The following is a 20,272-nucleotide window of genomic DNA, read 5'->3' on the forward strand; positions in this document are numbered from 1 at the left end:
CAAGGTGACAAGAACAACATCTCATGTCACGGTGTGCATTTATCCCATTTCTAAATCATGGTTTTAAAAACAAAAACCTTGGTTCTTAGAGCTGTTGGTACAGAATTGATGAAAAGATTTGGTGGGGCTGGAAGATCTCCTCACAGCCAGCAAGGAAGCTTCTCCAGTAGCCAGACAAGTGGCAGTTACCTGGAGTGACAGACACCCCTGCTTCTCCCTCCTCCTCCTGACAAGGGGGCAGAACGAGTTGCCCCACTGGCCTCTCACAGGGGCCCTTGTAGGTGCAGCCCAATGCTGCAAGCAAAGGTGATTCCAGCAGCAGGATTCCTCATCTGTCTCCCCACCCCATAGGTAGCATTTCCAAAGGTATACAGCCGTACGTTTCTAGTTCAATATGATGCCAAAGCTCTTGGCATCAAAAAGTTTCTGGCATGTGCTAAAAGAAGGTATATGGATAATAACTATAAAATGACAATCAGGTGAATAATCCTACAGATAACTGGGAAAACATTATTAAAAAATAAAAAGGATGAAAATCAGTGTAGTAGTTTAGAGAACAAAAACTATAATTCTTATTAAAACTCATTTTAGAAACAGATGACATTCAAGTATTTTATTTTGAGTCTTAACTATAAAATTCAACCTTGGACCGTTTTATATTCTGAGAAATTCCTCCAGTTCAAACGTCATCCAGAGGGCGCACGTTTGCCCCAAATCTCTAAAACCACCTCCACGCAACCCGGGGTTCATCGCCTCCGATCAACGTGTTGACCTCTTCAACCCTGCTCAGCTTTCCAAATCTGATAAAATCACAGAATTATGTGGTGAGGAAGCAAAGTTCTGCTCAGTTATTTTCCATTTTTACTCTTTTGTCTTTTCTTAGCATTTGCCAGATGCGAGCAGCATACCAAAGGTTAGAGTTTGTGTGGGTAGATTGCCAAACCCCAAATGGATCAATAACATGTTCCACAGCTTCACAGATGGCAAATTGGAGAACAAACCTTACCCGTTTGCCTCATTTTTGATGTCAAAAGCCAAAATATTGAGGACATAGCCAAGCGTGTCCATCAATAGGGGGAGGTTGGTGTTCCAACCCCAGGGCTCGTTCCTTCTCTGTGTTTTCAAACTTAAGCATTTTAATGGTTCTTAATTAGCAAATCCTCTTTGCAAAGGTGTTGCTTTCATCTTCACCGTCCAGAGAGACCACGTGATGTTCCAGTCCAGACGATGCCCTAAGACCTGAAGATCCAGGGAGCGTCCGTTCCTGGGTGTGGACCTGGCACCTCCCCCTTTGCAGGGCAGGTGCAGACAGGTGTCGCGGCCTTGCCTGCAGAGCCCCCACCCTAGAGAGGGGCTGCTCTGGTCCTGGACAGCAGCCCACCTCTCCCTGCCCCAGTCCCAGCCGCAAAGGGTGGCTGCGCTGCAGAGACCCTCGGGCGAGGCTGTGTGCTCTGCTAGGAGCAGGTCACACGTGGTGAGAAAGAGGTGAACCGTCAACACCTGAGAATCACGTGTGAAGGCAGAGCCAGCCCACGGGGTGAAAATCACGTGTGTGACGCTGTCCACCCGCTGCCAGCACCGACAGACACGCTCTGTGTGTTGTGCACCAACCGGTTTAAGATAGTCCGCTGCGTGTTTTCAGAATGAGATTAATTTTTTCAGAAAAGGAAGCCTAGGAAGCAGCAATGTTATGTGAAAGAAATTAAACTAACATGGAACACTGAATAAAAGGGTCAAGAAGAAAGAAGCAAAGGCCGTAACCGTGATTTTAAGTCATTTTCCTGGAAACTTTCCCTGCTGCCTTGCCCCCCCTTACAACTGCTATTTAAAGCATAAAGCAGGGGGTTGAATTTTAGATCGTGTTCTAGTGGACCACACTCCAAGTGTATCTGCATTGAATTAATTCCTTCTGAAATATATTTATAGCACAGTATAAAATAATTCAGGTCCAACTTCTATTTTAGAAATTTGAAATCTATGGGAAAGTTATGGCAAAATGCACACTGGGAACAAGCTTAACAAACAACCTTCTAGCTCCAGGCCAGGGTGCATCCCCCACAGAGGGGTCTCTAGAAAGAGCCAGATTTCCACCACGTGCAAATGGGACTAAGCGGCTGTGACCTTCCTTTGGGCGGGGACACGTCTGTCGCGTCTGCCATGTCATCTGCAGGGACAAGTGCGGTGTCTCTGGTGCAGAGCAGGACCTCAGGAGACATTTGGGAAATGAGTTAAGAGGCTACACTGGAGGATGCAGCACACTCTGCTGTCTGTCTTTGAGGGGTGCTGAATAACTGACTTGGGGACATCTTCCTCCCTGCCACCTCCCACGTCAAAGGTTGAGGAGTGGGAAGGGGACTGGGGACAATCTGGGTTGAGGAATGATAAAGGGATTCCCAGGCCAGGCTCTGTACTTCGTATCTACATAATCGGAGGGTCCCGATTTTGCTGCTGTTTGTGGGTGTCTGGCTGGCACTGGCCATGTTCACTGCCGCGCTGCACCCGCGGAGGGTGCTGACCACCCCCCACCCGTCCGCCAGCCCCAGGCTCTGCTCTGCTCTTCTCTGGGGAAGTGGGGGTCATCTCCCTCCTGCAGAGCGCGGGGGACCCCTGCGATAGAGCAGTGGGTGTGGGCAGCTGTGGGTTGGCACTCTGTCTGTTTAGTTAGATTAAAAAATATATCACCGAATGCTCTCACATACTCTTCATGGGGGATGTGGGCCTGACATTTTCCCAGGTCGCTAATCCTGACGAAAAGCAGTTGGTATTTACTCGAGGAACTAACTCAGGGCTGACCTGTTAGCGTTATGCTTTCCTGTGACCGGGTCCTTTGTGAGCTGCTGCTAGGAGGGCTGCAGGCGGGCGCGGGCCTTGCAGGCTCACCGCTCACGTCCCTCCCCACTTGCTCCTGCAGGGAGCCATCCCGTCCACTCCCGGGCTGGGCTCCCAGAGGCCGCCCCCCGCAGTCTCCACGAGAGACCGCCCTTAAGACGTCCCAGATAAATAAGAGTCTGCCATATGCTCTGACGCGTGCAGAGATGCGGCAGAACATTGACTGTGATGCTCTGTCCTGAGCTACGTCGGCCTGTGTCTGGCTCTTTCATCTGCCCACTTCAAGTCAAAGGCCAGCCGAGTGCCTCCCACACGCCAGGCACTGCGGAGATACCACGGGAATAGGGTGGACGATCCCTGGGCTTTGGTGAACTTTTTTGCTATAAGAGAGGAGAAAAAAATACACAAATAATTAAGAAAATTAAAACTCAAAGTCCCCAGGAAAGGAAAACTGCAGGACTGATGCAGAAATTGAAGCCAAAACCCTTACAACAGAGAGGAGTAGCATTTAGGCGTGGGTCTGCCTGTCAGCAGAAATAGCATGTGCAAAGGCCCTGAGGCAAAACAAAAAAAAAAAGAAAAAGAGTTTAGCATGTGCATATGTGCAAGGAGCTGCAAAATCAACACAGAAAGCAGCAGTTCCCAGGGCTGGGTTCCGAGCCCACTGTGTAGCGTTCCTATTCTGAAGCCCTCACAGAGTTTGCTTATGTGGCCTCTGTCTACCATACTGAACATGAAAACCAAGATAGTTTAAAACATCATTTATTAGCTTATTTATTTATTAAATTATTTTAAAGCCCCATTACACATTAGTATAACTGATACATATTTATGAAAAACAACCATATTTTCCATAACAGGAACTATTGAAAAAGAGAGTCATTGTTTCACATTTAGCAAATCTCTTTAATGCCTGTCTTAATAGAACAGCTGAATTCTCATCTGCCTCTGCGCTCGACATATTGCAGAAGTCGTTCTGGCGGAAGCGTTTGAAGATGATCCAACCTCACAGATCACGCAGTTGGATAAGGGAAGACCTCACAAACCCCCGAGAGAGTGCGAGGCGCCCCGGAGCTCCGTGAGCCCACTGAGAGCTGCCCTTGTACAGCACTGAGTGAGGAGAACCGGGAGGGGTGCTGGGGGTCAGCCTTTATCCCATCTTGTAGGTACAATGCGGAGTCTAGGTTTGGAAGACCCTAAACGCAATAAGAAGCTGCTGTAAGATCTAATTTAATTCTTGGAAAGATCACTCTTGCTGCTGGGTGGAGAATGCACTGGAGGAGGAGGGAATGGGTTTGGAGAGACTGTCTGGGGGTGACGGTCTTGACTGTGCTGGGGAGGAAGGTGGCAGCAGCTTAGACCAGCGTTCCCTGCTTGTGGTCTCGGACGGTGAGCGTGCTCACCCGGGCGTGTGGGGAGGAACCAGAGGGGGGCTGTGTTTCCTGGGCGGTTGGCAACCAGGCACGGCGGGAGCGCAGACGTCCACGCGAGGCGGGACAAAGCCTCTGTCTCTGAATATTGTCTTGGGGACGGACTTCCAAACTCACACCCCTCAAAAGCCCGACCCACCTCCCACCTGCGTTTGGCCAGCTCGTCAGCAAGAGGGCAATGGCTTCTCTCTGCTTTTCTCAAACTCCTGTTTCCCACGAGCAATAAGCTCGGAAAACATGAGCATCTGCCCGAGACAGACCCCCAGGAACGCTGAACCCTGGGCACAGAGACAGGGAGGGAAGGCAAAGTGCCGCAGAGCCCTGGAGGGCCGCGCCGGCTGTCATCACGCTGGCTGTCTGACTCCTCGCAGACCTCGTCCGGGGACCTGGACCGGGGCTCATTTTCTCGGCCATTTTAAATAGATTAGGAAACGTAAAGGTCCATTAAATGACATAATTTGGCACTGAGCACTGTACAGGCGTGTGCGTGACTCCGTCTGCACGCGTGTGCCTGCTGCTGAGTACGCCCGCGCGCACGGCCTGGGCCGGCCTGCAGGACAGCCACCCCTGATGCCACGCCCAGGTGGGCCATGTTACCAAGGAGCTGGGTCTTCCTCAGAGCTCTACACAAACTGCTCCCAACTCATTCTCTGTTGTGGGTCTGTCAATATTACAATTCAATTTCAGTTACACTCAGGAATGTGCATTTTTGTGTTTGGTTCATACATAAATATCAGCGTTTGCTATAGGAAGGAAATGTGTGTGGGGGGGGAGTTTCACTAGTAAATAGCACAATACATTTAGTTTTAACATATGGGCTTTATTCAAAACGGTTAGGGCTCAACACTAAGTAGTATTATACCAGTCCTTAAAGGATATTTAAACTGAACATTTGATATTTTAGTGTAGACGTAGGCAAATGTGTACATTTACTTAATATAAATACAACATAAATGATAAATATGTCCCTATTGTGTATTTATGTACACACTCTATAGAGAGGGGTAATGCCAAGACTTTTTAAAGAATGCTCTTACGTTGTCTATAAGAATTAGGGTAGAGAGAGAGCACAGAGATTGGAGAGAGCATATTAAGGTTTGGGGGAGCCCCGGGGGTGCTGTCAGAGCAGGGCCCCGGAACTGACGGGGTGAGATGGACAGTGAGTACCGCAGGCCTGGGCAGCTCTGGCTGAAGTAGGTGCATTGTGGTAAATTCAGCAAGGAGCACACTGAACATGCACATACGGCTTTGGAAACATATTTTTAGCCGGCGTTTAGGTATTTGGTCCTTCCCCACCCCCCCAAAAAAAATCATGTTTTAATTCCCTGGCATGTGCCCCTCCGCCACGCATCTGCGTGTTTGGTGCTGGCTCTTCCCTCGGGGGCTAAGCTGCTTCCTCCCCTTGCAGTTCATCAATACAGAGCTGATTTGGAGCTGGGCTGTGTGATGACAAGCCTTTCAGCACCCAGCCCCGCACTTGCCTTGTAATTAAGGCCTGATGGTTGTGTCGACGGCAAATGAAAGAAAATGGCTTTGTTCTGCTTTCCCCAGGCTTGATTGCGGGTTCTTGCTCTCACCTGAATTCGACCCATTCTGCATTGTGCCCGTGATTGCTGGAGTGCCAGTAATTGCAGGCCTGGCAGATGACATTTCCATGAAGCACACTCTGTACGGCTCCAGAGGGAACCGACGGAGCTGATGGCTGGGGAAGCTCATCAAAGGCAGATTTAGGAAATGCCTCTTTGAGAGCGGGCGCCCAGGACCAAATCTCAGAGCTTCTCCTCTGACATTTGCTTTGCCCGACGGACTGGCGCCTGCAACCTGCTTTACCTTATGTCTAGAATTAAAAAAGGGATGGGATTTTGCGAGCGTGAATTGCTGTGTAGCTCATTAAGGGCAGGTTGGGGTCGTATGTTTTTGAAAAATATTCCTTATTCTGTTTCCCGGAAGGGGGATCAGAAGCAAATGAAAATGAATTAAAGAGACGTCTCTGCAGGAGGTGTACTCTATTTTGCCTATAAAGTGCATTGCTTAAAATGTGTGTGTAACTTTAAATTGTCTTAAATCCCATTATGCATGAGGTGGCAGAACTCACTATTTAAAGGAACATTTTAATCAGACTTGATAATTGAGAGCTGGCAAGGGTCACAGGGAGCATCTAGTAGGACTTGGTAATTATACTTGAAAAGAGAAGCCCACGGAGGTGGAAGATTTGTCCAAGCTCATACAGTCTGGACAGGACAGAGTCAGAACCACCAGACCCGCACCCTGCAGGTGCTTCGGCGAGACCGGCAGCAGGTGGGGCCTCGTGCGCTGCGGACCTGGCCCACCTGAGGCAGGATTTGCATACGCACGCGTCATATTTGCCCAGCTGGACTCGCTTTGCACTTGCTCTGCACAGCCATCACCACGCACAGAGAAAGGGAACCGAACCTTTCTCGGTTCCGTAGTACACACATCACCTCCTCCACCCCGCTGGACAGAACAGTGCAAAAGACCTTGGGGACAGTCCTGTCACCTTGGGTGCGTCACTCACCTGCTCTCCCATTCAGTGTTTCAACCACATGAAGAAATTTTAAGTCTGTGATAGTACAAACTATTTGTCATTTATTTTCTTGCACTTTCCATGCAAATTTTCCTTAAAATGTTTACATTTTAACTAAGTCTTTTTAATATACACGGACTTTCAAAATAATTACATGACAGTATAAGACAAGAATTTTTACAGACTCATTTATTAGCGAAATGTAAACATGCCAGAATGCAGCCTAATAGAACCGTGGCTGTACACAGTCGCTCTCATTTTCACACCAGGAACGGGGAGAACGGGCCACACCGATATGTGGAAAGCAGTTCCGGGGCAGATCCGTGTGGAGCCTCACTCAGACACACTCATTTTAGGAGGAGCTAATGGAGAGTTGTTCACTAGACACCCGTGGCACAGCCCCTTGAAGCCACTTCCTCTCAGTCCCCCTGCCTGGCAAGCCCACACAGCGTGTCCCCTGGCCCGCGCCGCGGGGACACTGAGCTGGCGATGCATTCGGAGACTGTCCGGGCTGAGGGCAGAGTCCACGTGCCTTCCTAGAAGTGCCGCTTCTTAGGCCTAGTTACGCTTTACACGGTTGCCTGTTTGTCCAAGCAACTTTCTCTTACAGATGTCCCCTCCTTTTTATGTGAGAATTATCGAGGCTGGCTACTTTCGCAGGGTTATGTTGTGTTTTGTTTTCTGTTCTCTGTTGGATTTGCCTGTGAGTTGGTGAGGAACGAAGCAGACGGCTATTCCCGTGCCTGCCGCCTCCCCTTGCTCCAGGAGTGGCTTCTGGTTATTTTAACTAAACATTCAGGTAGTAGCATAGCCACGAGCAGAATAGCTGCGCGTATCTTGCCAAGGTGTTTTCATCGAAAGACCGTTGCTACAGGTTGTCCTTGCTTCTTTTAAGTTCTTTTTAAGTCAGTGCTAATAAAGAGCGAGGCAAGGTCCATTTGTACTGTAAATTGATCTTTATCTTGCTGTAGGCACTGATGTTAACTTATAATCCGATTTTTTACAATATTTCAGAATTAGAATTCCAGAATAATTGTTTGTTGTATAATTTTATAACAATTGGTTAATTATAGAGACTTGATTCTGTGATGTTTATGCAGAAATTATATCAAATGTAAATAAGTTTAGAAACCGAGAAAAACCCAAGGAACTCAGTTTCCTAGAGTGGAGGGGGCGTGCAGAGTGTGACTCCCGCGTGGATGTAGCGAGACTCTCCAGAGCTATGTCACAGGGGCTGCTTCCCTGGTAATGAAGGGACGAGGGAGGAGCCATGAACTTAATTCCAAGGTAGGTTCATGGGATTGGCCCTTTATCTGCTCACTGAGATCCATAGTATTGATACTGTGGTGTGGTGCACACCCTCTGGGCTTCAAACGATGGTGAAAAACATAACACAGCCCTGCATCTAACTGGGGGGGGGGGGGAGTGGGCAGGCATCTTCCCTCACGCTGGGTGCCAATCAGAAGAACATATGACTCTGCACACAACACAATTCCTTGTGAGTGTCTCATTTTTGAGCAGAGCTGTTAAAATGCAAGGAAGAAACAAAAGCCAGACAAAGCACTGAATGGCTAGCTATATTTTAATTAGAGAATACATAGATACAGAAGCTGTGCATTGAAAGTGCCCTAATCTCCACTTACCTTTAATCTGCTTGCTATTATTATTTTCTAAATTCACGTATTTTATATGGAGACTTGTAGGAGAATATAAGAGTGAAATGCTTGTTAGCACAAAATAACAAATGGTTATCACAGGGGTGGGGAACCTACTGCCTTAAGGACACAGGTGGCCTTCCAGGTCCTTAAGTGTGGCCTTTTGACTGAATCCAATTTTTTTTTTTTTTTTTTTGAGACAGAGTCTCGCTCTGCTGCCTGGGCTATAGTGCTGTGGCATCAGCCTAGCTCACAGCAACCTCAAACTCCTGGGCTTAAGCGATCCTCCTGCCTCAGCCTCCTGAGTAGCTGGGACTACAGGCATGCGCCACCATGCCTGGCTAATTTTTTCTATATATATTTTTAGTTGTCCAGGTAATTTCTGTCTACTTTTAGTAGAGATGGGGTCTCGCTCTTGCTCAGGCTGGTCTCGAACTCCTGACCTCGGGTGATCCTCCTGCCTCGGCCTTCCAGAGTGCCAGGATTACAGGCATGAGCCACCGCGGCCAGCCCAAATTTTATAGAACAAATCCTTTTATTTTTATGAATACATTTTTGTTCATCTTTTATGCTTTTATTTTATTTTATTTTTAGAATGAATGTATTTAAAACAATGAAGAATAAAATAAGTTTCAATGAAATAATCCTCCCAGATTGACTGGCACAATTAGAACGTGAGTAGCCATGAGGGCTAAATTGACGGCTGCTACACTCATGATTTAGTTCTAACCTCCCCTGCCTGACTGGCGCCACTACCGCAGGAGGCTGCGAGAGTTTATGGGGGCGACTATGCCAGTCTGTTATCAGCTTTTGACCACAGTGCACTGTGTTTCTGTTTGAAGTGGAATTTGTGAGTAGTTGCACAGCTCGGCAGTTCTTTTTAATTCTGTCTGCTTAACAGTGCATCGTGTCAAAGAAGACCAAGAGAACGCTGAAGGAAGAAAACAGATTTTTTAATGAGGATTGGGAATTGCAATATTATCTTGTTTCTGCTAAAGATAATATGATTTGCTTGCTTTGTGATACTGTAATATCAACATTAAAGAAATTCAGTGCTCATCAGCATTATAACACTCATGAAGACCACAAATATTTTAAATTAGAGGGAAAGGTGCAAAAGGTTGTATTTCAGAAAATTAAAGACAAAAAGCAAAAGTGAAGACATTTCTTTCAAGCAGCAATAAGACCTGGAAGAAATGCCACGGAAGCAACTCATAAAGTAGTTTATATAGACAGGAAAAAAGGAAGCCACTCAGCGATGTAGAAATTGTGAAAGAATGCACTGCTGAAGTTGTAGGAAGCTTAGGCCCTGGTAACATTTGAAAGTACAAACAATGGCCTCTTTCGAGGAGAACCATGACTGATCAGCAGCATAAATTAGGCTTCAACTTAATAGAACAACTTTATGCGATACTTCAAAAGGAAAATATATATTATTCAATCACTTTGGATGAATCAACTGATACTACTGACTTAGTACAGGTTTTATACTTCATTCAGGTCATTACAGAAGTTGTTCTTTGCTATGAAGAATTACTTGCTTTGGGTGCTCTTGTGAACAGAACACAGGGGATAAATATCTTCAACAATTTTCATGACAAATGTTGTGAAGTTGGACTGAATTTGGTAAATTTAGTGAGTGTATGTACAGACGGTGCACCTTCCATGACAGGAAAACATGAAGGGTTTATTACACAGATAAAGTATTAACAGATCCAGATGCTCTCATTTGTTCTCATTATATCTTGCATCAGCAAAATCTCTGCGCTAAAGCTACTATTTAAAGTGACACTTTGCAACAAGTTATAAATATTCTTAACTATATTCCTGCAAATGCAACACAGCACCATCAGTTTCATAACATGCTAAAGCTGAACAATGAGGTATTCAGTGTTGATTTGCCATATCATTCTAAAGTGCACTGGCTATCGCAGGGACAGATGTTAGCCAAAGTTTTACCTCTATGAAAAAAGATAGTTAAATTTTATAAAGAACAGAATCAGCAATGTGAATTATTGAAGGAAGATTTCTATAGGAATTCAATGTTTCTGTGTGGTATCATGTCAAATCAAATGACTTGAATATTTCTTTGCAAGTGTGTAAACTAAGTCTATGTATTATATGTGGCCAAAAATACAAGCATTTCAAAAAAAGCTATCTTTTTTCAAAACACTTCTTCAAACAGAAATTTCAGATGAACATTTTCCCCAGTTAGCAACGGTCACTGATGAATAGGATGATTTACGTGAATCATTTGAAGAATATGCAGCTGTTATAGACCTATTATTATTAATTGGAGAACACAGTAAAAGGTTCGCTGACTTTGAGAATCATAACATCACACACAAATTAGCATTTCAGCCTCACCTAGTTGATATCTGAACTACAGATGGAATTGATTGAGCTCTCAGGAGATGACATTTTAAAGTCATTGTTTGAAGCTAAGAAAGATCCAAATGAAAGATGGAAAAATGCAGCAGAATACCCATGCCTTTGGCAATATGCCTGAAAAATGCTTTCTTGCTTTTCAACATCTATTGCTGCGAATCTACATTCTCCGACCTAACCCAAATCAAGATGCCCCTAAGGTCACAAATGACTGACACCCATCTAGAGGATCAACTGAAACTGTGGACCTCCATGCTGCAACCAGATATTCAAATGCTTTCCAACAAAAATAAGACATAACAAAGTCATTACAAGTTTGGTTAATTTTAAAATTAATAAATAGTTTTCATTTTTTGAAACTATTAAGTACACAATAGTTAGACTTAAAAATGTACATCATTTTGTAAAAATCTATCTAATTGAAGTTTCCTGAATGCAGCCGTATTTGATTACAGCTAAATTAATGCAGCTTCCAGCATGAAAAGGCTCCCTGCCCCTGCTTATGAAAGAGTTGTTGACTAGTTATTGGGAAGGCTTGCAACGAGGCGGGCACTTGCTAAACACTTGAGCTGTTATCTCAATTGGTTTCCTGACCATGCTAAGGTAGATACAATGACTAACAGTATTTGCATTTCACAGATAACAAAATGGAAGCCCAAAGAGGTGGCAAATCTTTCCCAAAGTAATCCAGGCTCCGACCCCAGCCTGTGTTTGCAGAGCCTCCAGCTAACACGCTTAGCCAAGGCCTCTCTCTGCAATGTCCTTTCCTGGGTCTCTACAAATCCCAAGTCCATGGGCTCCCTGAGAGGCCACATACCGTGACCACCAATGCAGGCCAGGAGTCCTCTTTCCTGTAATTACAGCTGATGGGGGCATATCCTCGTAAGAAGAGACCAGAGCTTTTCTCCCCACAGCTAAGGAAACCCTGCATGGCCTGCAGGAGAGACCACTGCCCATGCCCCAGGTCCACCTCTGTGGGTGTGTGGAGGTTCAGGCTAGAAGGTGAGGTCTAGCAGCTGCTGCTCAGACGAGTGCTGGGCTGGGCCAGGCACAAGGGGTCGGGCAGATTGGAGTGTCAGATATTTTTATCTGGAAGTTTTTAATTGATAAAATTATCCTATGAAATAATTCCCAATTTTTTAAAGCTTAAAAGCATATCACTTTGCCATGTAAACTCAACATTTTAAAATGTATATGTTGTATTTAAAATGTGTCTTTGCATAAACATGAGCATTGCGGGGTGGAAGCCCTCGGGTGCTGTTCCCATGCTGAACTCTGGCCTTGCCTGGTAACGCCGCACGTTTCGAGTGTCAGTGGGCGGATGCGCCCTTGTGTTTTGATTTCCTTCTCATTTCTTTTGAATATGCATTAACACTGAACATTAATTACTTTGCATAGCATTACTGGTAATTATATATTTTGATAATACTGAAATAATATGATTTATTAGTGATTGCCCAATAGGCAGATACTAGCAGTGTTTTTAGATTTTTAAAATTGTGACCAACTTCAGCATGACCTCCACATTGTTGAGGTCATCTCCCTCCTTCCCTCCTTCCTTCTTTCCTTCTTTCCAAGTAGTGAAATTATTAGGCAAGGGTATAATATCCATAGAAAGTTTAATCTTAAAATTTATAAAAAAGGAACTTTATCTTTGCATGTTTCTATAGATTTTAGCTATGTTTCCAAACTATTTTTCTAGTATATATTTTGCAAGAAACTACATCTGGGATTTCGAATAGCTCTGTGTTGATAACCTGATTTCAGCTGATAACAGCTGATTTCAAAAATGACTCTGTTTCAAGCTTTGTGAACTAGAGGCATCTTTCTTTCCTGCTGCTGCTAGAGCAGGGAACTCGAAGCAAGCTTGGCCATGGGACGGCTTGGCCCTGGGGCCCGCCCCTCTCGTGGGCATGTCCTCTCCCGGCACAGGTGAGCTGTCTCCCTGCTGGTCTCACCTAGCGTCTCCCTGCAGGTCTGCTTCCCCTAGATTCACTGCACCCTGGCTCGTCCCGCCACCCTGTTCCCGAGGTTCCTTTTGTAAACAGCCTGTGCAGAGGCCTAGACGGCTGCCGTGTCCTACGGGATGAAACGCAGGGTCCCCACAGGACTCACTACACACACACACACACACACACACACACACATCCCCTCCCCTGCGCTGCGCTTTCCGGGTGTTCCGGTTCCTCTCCTGGAGATTTCCTCTGTACCTTATCGCACGATGATGGGGACTTCTCAGAGATCTTCTGAGAACCTCCCCAACTCCAGGACAAAGTCAGTTCCCCTCTGGGTAAACCTGAACCCTGTGCACATCTTTGTCATGGTGTTCCTGACCTCTTCTCCGCCACAGTCCAGCCTGCCCGGGGCCCAGGCTGTGCAATGGTGAGTCTCACGTCTGATTTCTCTGTCTCAGTTCTTGCCACTGTGGTCTAAGCTGGGACTGCACTGCTCTTCAGTGGTGTCTGGTAGGGAGCCAGTGATTCCCAAACCACCACTCCTTCCCTGAGGACCGAAGGGAGAGATCCACCACGAACGGTAGCCAGATGGAAAACATGCCTCTCTGGTTAGCTGCAAAGTACTGAACATGCCACAGTATTGTGCTTTGGTAAATCTAGGCAATGTGTGCTTCTAAGCCTCCAATTCTCCCTAAATCCTACATCCAAATCCATGTAATTGCTACCGTCTGGCTTTCTTCCTTGTGAAAAAGAGAGAGGTTGAAAATAACACAGAGTGAGTCAGGGTGTGCATGTGTGTGCAGAGAGAGAAAGAGGCCCACACTAGCTCAATCACCCTCCTTGCTCTATGGAAAATGAATATCTTTTGAATCAATAGTGACTCAAAATATTAGCTATCCCAGGATCACTTGTACTTTTTAAAGGTAAATTCTTTTTTAAAAATGCTCAAAGGAATGGATTTCGAATGTGGGGCTTTCGGGCTAGCAAGGGCACTGGTTTAACCATCTGGAGGTTAGGGCCTTCCTAAGCTCCCCAAATCCCACTCTGCATGGCGGGGCCCTTCTGCTGGGTCACAGTTCCGAGGTACGATGGAGTAAGATTGGCGGATGCGGTAAACTCTTGCCCTGTGTACAGTCCGCGGAAGGTGACACTAGGCTGCACATTCGTGACTGTCCAGGCAGGAAACCTGAGCTCCAATCCCAGCTCTGTGATCTCTGACCAGTTACTTTTCTGAAAATCAGATTCTCTGTAGAAACAGAGTGAATAGTATCACACCTGCCCTGTTCTCAGGGTTGTTTTGAGGAGCAAATGAAATAAGTAGCATGAAAATGCTGTAACTTGGAAAATTCTTTTTCTCTCACCCAGAAAGCAGTTGGTTGAGGGATGTGTTTATGCTGAGGGATCACGTGGTTCCCTCGTGAGGACAGTGGCTGAGTTTCAGGGAGCAGGGAGCACCCCGATCCTGGGCACTGCACCTCTGGAGGGCAGAGCACGTCCACTCGCCGTGTCTGTCAGAAATGGAGGTCGCCAGTGTGCTTACGGCCCTAGTGCGAGGATTGTCCAGTGAAATGTGAGGCTTTGTTCAAGCTGAACTAATGGCATGTGTAAGTCACACTTTGCGTTCGTAGCCCTTGACGGACAGTCAATTATTCCTATCCTAAGGGGGGGCTTCCTGCTACAGTTCTGGATTTTCCCGCAAGGATTCCCTGCAACTTTTGTGGAGTTTAGCTAGCAATGTAACACAATTGGATCTGTGAAATTGCTATGTCTCAAAAACAACAGAGTTAAACACGCTCTCGTGAACGTGTGCAGACACCCCCTCCACGAACACCCTGCGCCCACCCCCGTCAGGTTATTCCCTGCCGCGTGCTCTCACTGCTAAGACAGCAGCTAAGACAGCACGCCTGACTCAGTGGTGCTCTGCTCTACCCTCTTTCCTGGTACAGGATGTTGTTGTTTTTAAAAATAGCTTATATTTTTCCATTTGATCAGTAAACATTTGCGAGCACGTAATACATGCTAAGTGCTATGCTAGACACCATGAGGAATTCACAGAATAATAAACGTTTTCGGAGCTGTCAAGGAACTCATAGCCTATTTTAGTATTATTATTTAATTCATTCATTTAATGGGTCTCCTCTCCTCTAGCCCCTGGTGATACGACAATGAACAGGCGAGCTCCCCATCTTCAAGGAAACTTCCGGTCTTTGATAACGGCAGTGAGCAAACAGTGGAACTGCTGGCTAAGTTACATGGTTCATGCAGCGGCCCCAAGCTTTTTGGCACCAGGGACCGGGGTCATGGAAGACAATTTTTCCACGGACCAGGGGCGGGAGGTGGTGCGGAGCTCAGGCCGTGATTCGAGGTCCGTTTCCTAACAGGCCACACACCGGTCCCAGGCCCGGTCCTGGCCTGGGGGTTGGGGACCGCAGAGCTAGAGGATGACTGTCTTTGCAGTTCAGAGGGTAATAGCCTCCTACTGAGAGCTGGAATGATCTGGAACATCTCTGAGAAAACAAATTGTGGAATTTGATGTAAAGGTTGAAACATCTTTGAGATGTACAGACGGGGGACTGGTGTGAACCAAAGTGAGGAAGTGCAGGTGTGTTCGAGGAACACTGAGGTCAACTATCTTAACTCAAAGGTCACACGAGGCAGAAGAAGCGAGGGTTAGGGTTCAGAGACAAGGCTCCACCCAGAGTGAGCGGAACTCGGCAGCCAGGCTGGAGCTCGGTTTCAGGTCGGCCGCTGCCTCCCACTCCTTCTCACCTGTGAAATGGGCATAATTCTACCTGCTTTGCAAACTGGCATGTGAAGTCACTCCTAATTTTAAATTGTGACACAAGTGTACGGTGTTACAGTGATGATGACGGTTATGGCTGTGTTGGTTGCTATGGAGCAGGGCTGCAGGAGCTCACTTCTAGATTCTTCTCTCTGTGGGGGTGGAGGCCATGGTCACGGGGGCAGGTGGGAGGTGAAGTGGGGCCCCTCGGGGTCACTTGGCCCCTGAACAGAGGGGTTCCCAGGAAGGCACAGAAGGGTTTACTTGGGCATTTGCCTCTGGGGACGCTTCGGTTTCAAGGAGACAGAACCGCCTGGTTCCGAGGGCGCCAGCCAGCCTGAGAGCTGCGTGCGTGGAGGAACCGCAGCCGGGCGGCCGGGCGCGGCGGGCCGTGTGCGGCGGGCCGTGTGCGGATTCGCGCCCCGCACACCCACGGCCGCGGGGCCGGCGAGGACTCCCCGAGGGACCCTCACTCTGGCGTCCCTTTTCCACTGTGAGCCGTTTGCCTCCGGCGTCCTGGAGACTGAGAGTGAGACTGTCGACGACGCTAACGGAAATTAGTTCTTAGAAGTCGCTTCAGTAGCCTGTGTGGATGCGGGCGGGGAGCCGGCGCCACCCCAGGCGGGTGCGGGGATGCCGCGAGCCGGCGGTGGCTTCAGTGCTGTCGCCCGCGGTCGCCGTCCCCGCCTTGCTGTGAGTTTCCCTCCCACGAGGGTCCGTGCGGCCCGAGGTGACAGCGCCGATGCCGCGGCCTCAGCGGGACACCTGGGCAGCCTCTCTGTTCCCGGGGCACTGGGCGGCCTTTGCTCTCATCACCCCCTTTCTAATGGCCTTTCTGTGTCATTTCAATTAATCCGGGCGGGCCTTTTTGTGGAGCCAGCACGGTCTGATGGGGCCTGCGAGCGACTTCCCGGTCGCGGTCGCGGTCGCGGTCGCAGGTCCGCGCCTGTCGCCAGCCGCGCTGGGAAGCCGGGGACGGTCAGTGTCCCGGGAGCTCCAGTCGCTTCTACTTACCGTGTGGCTTTGGCAGTGTCGGTTTGTAACCTAAATTTATTGATCATTCTTTACGGTAATGAATCTGTGCCTTTTGAAAATAGTAATAGATATATGAAATTACATTTTTTCTTTTTGCTTTGTTATAGAAATGTTAGATAAATTTGTTTTGGCAATAAAATATTAAACAATTAGAAGTATTTGAGGTAAACAGTGAGCGTCCTCAGGCCTCACAGCCCCTCTCCTTTCAGATGCCGCCTCTGTCGGCCTTCGGCCAGTGTCGGTTCTGGTGCTGTCTGCATGCACACACGGGTGCGTGACCAGGTTCTGGATCCGTCTGTCCTGGGAGAATGGAGAGAGACCCCACGTGCTTTTCTGCACCCCTCTTTCATCACTTCACCATACCATGATCCTGCCTTGTCAGTGCACCTAGACCAATCCTAGATTATTTATTTGCCATAAATGTTCTAATCAGTCTACAGCTGATGATTTTGACTTGTGATTAGACACAATCCTGCACTGAAAAATTTTTTATGCATGCATCTGTGCACACGTGCGACTAAAACATATTTGGTAGATACCAGGCACTGGAATTGTTAGGTTAGCATATGCACATTTAAAATTTTCATCCAGGCTGCCAAATTCCTGACAACAAGGTTGTTGCATTTACATCCGGCAAACCTGCGGGAAAGTCTGTTCAGCCGTCCTCACCGCCCGCAGACAGGGCGAAGATTCCCACCTCCCCTCCTCTGCGTGGCGAGGCCTGCTGGCCTCTCCAAGCCACAGTGCGGAGCCTGGGTTTCCTTGCCAGTGTTAATTTTGAGAACCAGGGAAATGGTGACGTTAGACATAGATCTAAACTCAGGAACACCTGGTAAAACAAAACATAGGTTATGCATGCAATGGTTTAGCTTCAAATCAGAAATTGCATTTACTGCTGTCCTTTCACTCTGCTAGTTAGCAGGTTGGGATCAATGGTCCATCACTTAGAAGTCTGGATTAAGATTATGTGCTGAATATTGACATTGAACAGGTGATCCACAGGCAAAACCGAGATTGGAATGTCCATGTGTGGGAGGTAGACCTGAACCTGAACCACCAAAAATGCATTCCAACACTCCAAATAATTAAAGTCATCAGACAAATGTATAATTGATTTAGGCTTTAAAGCGCACAAAGAGGCGGCACATGAGCATTTAAAAATGAGATAAAAGGTGATTTAAAAATTTACATCCATTCTTCTTCTGATTTTCTATTATTTGTTCTTGAGATATCCTCCTTCATTTACTTTGTTGATTATATATTTCCTCTACCTTATCTCTATGATTATCACCTGAAAATGATCATTTTTTTTCTTTTCTCTGAAAAACTGAAAGTAAATATGTACTACATTTTATATCCAATTAGAAGCTGAATTACTCTCTCATGAGCAAATTCCAAAGCAAGGAATGTAAGCAAGGGAGTAGGTTAACTAAAATATATTTACCTAGGTGTCAGAGGAAACATAATCCCTTCATTCAGCCAGGAAAGACTAATGGAGAACCTGCTACGTACCAGATAATATCAGCGATTCATGTAGCTCAACCCAGTCCTTGTGCAATGGGACCTTACATCCATTTAGTGGGTATCGATGAGTTAGAAAGACAGGCAGAAGAGCAGGAGATTGCAAATTGCCACGGGGACACGGAGGCGGCCAGGACTGCACTCCAGGCTGGCTGCTGTAATGCACTCTCCTCTCTGGCCGTTAGGGATCCCAAATTTGATCACTGAAGTACACACAAGACCTTTTAAAAGGCAGTTTTCTTGTTTAGACAGTATTGAAGCAAGGGTCCAGGAAAGTATATGAAACCAGGGTCAGGAGTCCTTTGCATTCCTTTCTAGAGGCCTCATCAGAAACTGTCTCGGTTCCCTGAGAAAGATTGTGCCTTTTCCTCATGGTGGCATATAAGGTGGACTTTTGTCAGACAGTTGTCTGGTTCTCATTGTTCAATATGATATGTCTGAGGAAGAGGCACTGTCAAAACACATCTCGCATTTTGTAACTAATCTCACATAGAACTTTTACAGAGGAAAATAAAAAGCAGGAATCATTTCCACCAGTAGTTAATCCTGTAGCGGTGACTCAGATTGCTAAATAGGTACACATGTGTGTCATTTCAGCAAAACTTAGTTAAACAGAAGGTCTTCCTGACAATAAGAACTCTTAGAGAAGCAACAATGGCAGGATGACAATTGAATGTATTGACATTTTCTGGAATAGTCCCCAGGAGCCTCCTTTCTGTTCTGGGTCCAGCAGGGATGGTGGGGAGAGCCCTGCATGGGAGGGTGGAGGAAGAGGGACTTCATCACTCCTGTCCTGGGCCGAGCTCAGCTTGAGAAGCATTTATCAAGACGTTAGTGTAGTGGCTCCTAATGCCATCCGGCCGACACCCAAATATCCAAAACTATAAATTTGCACTCAATATGTAAACAAGCATAGGGAGGAGATCTGAGTGAGTCTACAAAATGGAGGTGCCACACTTCTCCTACAAATGGTTCACTGCCTAGGGACTCATACCAAGTGCCACCGCAAGGCATTGGGGCCTTTGGAAAAGCACCTGATACTAAAGGATCTATCTCAACTTTCAGTCCAGCCCTATCGCTGCCAGGTAGACAGCCTGAACTTCAGAGAGGCTCACTCGTTCAGTAAACGTTCACGCCAATATGGGCTGAGATGGGTCTTTCCAATCTGGAAATAATGACAATCCATATTAATGATAACACTTGATGAAAAGAAGGGTTATATTTTTAAACCATGATGTTATTTCAAAAGTAATAATGTCAAGTTTATCTGTTAATTGCCCTGGAATAATCTGACTGGGGAAATAGGGACCAGTTTCAGAAAGTTGCAGTAGAGGAGGAGGCCACGCTGCAGTAATACCCACTTACACACGTTCAGCTTCGTCAGACTCGTGGCTGTCTAGAGCAGGCGGCTGTGCGTGTGCTCCTGGCTCCGCCCTGCGAGGACCTGGGCCCTGAGTCCCGAGCATGAGTGATCAGAGTGAGACTAGAATATGGAAGCTATTGTTTGTCCCAGATGAATGTTACTGAAGCTAGGTGATTTGTCTCTGGTGTGTCTGATACAAGAATGTTTCGGGGGCATTTGCCTTTGTCACATAAAAGTTAAGTGTACAAATTATCTAATTAAAAGAACAATTAGAGTTGAGAAAAATGCAAGAAAGTCTTGTTATATTATGTATATGTGGTCGTATGTTGTGTGTGTGGTGTGTGAGTGTATGAGAGCATGTGTGATTGTGTGTGTGTTGTATGTGAGTGTGTGTGAGGGTGGTGGGTACTGTAGACCAGAAAAGGCCACATCACACCCCATTTTCTTCAAGGATTTTCTGTGTAGATAGCTGTGCACTGCTATAAATAAAACCCCAGATCATAATTTGTGTTAAAAGCTAAATATATCTTAAAATGTTACAGGATAACGCCAAACTAATGATTCTGGACTTTGACACAAAACAAATGCACTAACTGTCATTCAAGTTTTCAACCTTGGTTTTTCAGGGTAATTTAAAAACCTATTAATATCTCCACATATATATTTCTGAATTATTCTCTCCTTTATGTGTTTGTTTTGGTAAATTCTTATTAGGGAAAATAATAAAATCTGTTATGGTTGCATTTTATAGGCTGACTGTGTATTTCGC

At 46.4% G+C, this 20,272-nt stretch overlaps 1 protein-coding gene across 4 annotated transcripts in view; it reads left to right on the forward strand.

The window, feature by feature from the left end:
* MYT1L (myelin transcription factor 1 like) overlaps window positions 1–20,272 on the forward strand; it is a 425,635-nt gene that overhangs the window by 99,100 nt on the left and 306,263 nt on the right. The window lies entirely within an intron of this gene.

This window comes from Eulemur rufifrons, chromosome 19, assembly GCF_041146395.1.
Source record: "Eulemur rufifrons isolate Redbay chromosome 19, OSU_ERuf_1, whole genome shotgun sequence".
In the NCBI taxonomy this organism is placed as follows: domain Eukaryota; kingdom Metazoa; phylum Chordata; class Mammalia; order Primates; family Lemuridae; genus Eulemur; species Eulemur rufifrons.